Source organism: Condylura cristata, unplaced genomic scaffold, assembly GCF_000260355.1.
Source record: "Condylura cristata isolate star-nosed mole 26May11 unplaced genomic scaffold, ConCri1.0 scaffold00039, whole genome shotgun sequence".
Classification (NCBI taxonomy): Eukaryota; Metazoa; Chordata; class Mammalia; order Eulipotyphla; family Talpidae; genus Condylura; species Condylura cristata.
In genome coordinates this window covers 8,236,338-8,237,557 of record NW_004567140.1, presented here as the reverse complement: position 1 = coordinate 8,237,557, position 1,220 = coordinate 8,236,338, and the positions used below count along the sequence as shown (strand labels likewise).

The following is a 1,220-nucleotide window of genomic DNA, read 5'->3' as shown; positions in this document are numbered from 1 at the left end:
CGCTTGCCCGAGCGCTGGCCGCCCCGCTGTGACCCCCGTGCCCCCCGCGAGCCGGGCAGTCCCGGGAGCCCTGGCCTGGGCGCCCCAGCCAGGGCGTAGGTGAACTTGGGGTGGGGGAGCGTGCGTGCCGTGAGTGCTTGGGGTGCGCAGGGGGAAACGGGGAGCGCGCTGTGTGCCTGCCCAGTTTGCGATCAGCCACTGGGTTTACTTGAAGGCCGGCTTCGCTCACTGCTGGGGCTGGGAGGGGGCGATCTTTTCCTATCACTCACATCTTTGTTCATTGTTCACTGAGTGGAAGGCAGCCGACTTAAAGAGACGAAAGAGAGGAAAAGGGGGGGGGGAGAAAGAGAGAGGAAAAGAGGGGGAGCAAGAAGAGGGAAGGAGGAGAGGCGTGGGGAGAGCGCCCCCGCCTGCGCCGGGCCGGGTGGCTGGTGGAACAGTGAGCCCGCGCGCGGAGGGTCGCCGGGAAAGTGGACATTACCGCTTTAATTAACTTCGAGATGCTCCGGCGGCGGGACCTGGCGTAGCCGTGACGCGCCCCCATAAATCTGCCCTGCCGGGGGCTGCGCGGAGAACTCTTACAGTAGCGGCGGCAGACCAGCGCGCGCCTCCCCGTCCGGCGCCCATTTGCATAATTGGATTTTTTTTTCCTCCTTCCTCCCTGAAACTTGTTTGAAAACCCAACTGAAAACCGCGACGACCTGCACGTTCAAAAGCGAGTGCCAAGTAAGTGCCCCGCCGTGGCCTCGGCGTGCCCGGAGGTGAGCGCGCAAAGCCGGCCTGTTGGTGCCCGAGCCGCGCGGCCGGCCGGGCCTCGGGCGAGGGCTGCTCGCTGGCGGGAGGGTGGCAGCCGCGGGCATCCGGGCAGCCCGGCTGGCAGCTCGCAGAACTTTTTTCCCCTGTTTCCCGACTTTTCGGGTCAGGTGAGGCATTCAGGCCAAGCGTCTACCTGTAGCGAGCTCCGGGAGGCGATGTTTGGGGCGCGGTGGAGTTGGGCATCTTGGGTCGGGGCATGCGGTCCCTGCCTCGGTGGAGGGCAGAGCCGCTGGCAAGCCAGAAGCGGGGACCGCTGCTCTTCGCGCCGCGCTGCGCCGCGGAAGCAGCTCGTCGTAGCCAAATGTCTCCCCCATTATTCTAAGGTTTGTGTCTCTGACTGTGTGTGTGTGTGTGTGTGTGTGTGTGTGTGTGTGTGTGTGTGTGTGTGTGAAGGAGGGAGAGAG

General features: G+C 64.8%; 1 protein-coding gene across 8 annotated transcripts in view; it reads left to right on the top strand.

Annotated features, from left to right (window-relative positions):
- Positions 1–1,220, top strand: part of ZNF536 (zinc finger protein 536) — a 411,449-nt gene that overhangs the window by 2,235 nt on the left and 407,994 nt on the right. For 2 of the 8 annotated variants that reach the window (XM_012733182.1, XM_012733181.1), the window contains exon 1: positions 526–726. The exons of the other annotated variants lie outside the window; for them this stretch is intronic. The gene's annotated coding sequence lies outside the window, so the exon portion shown is untranslated. Of the gene's footprint in view, positions 1–525; positions 727–1,220 lie in introns of those variants that run through there. 8 annotated transcript variants of the gene reach the window in all.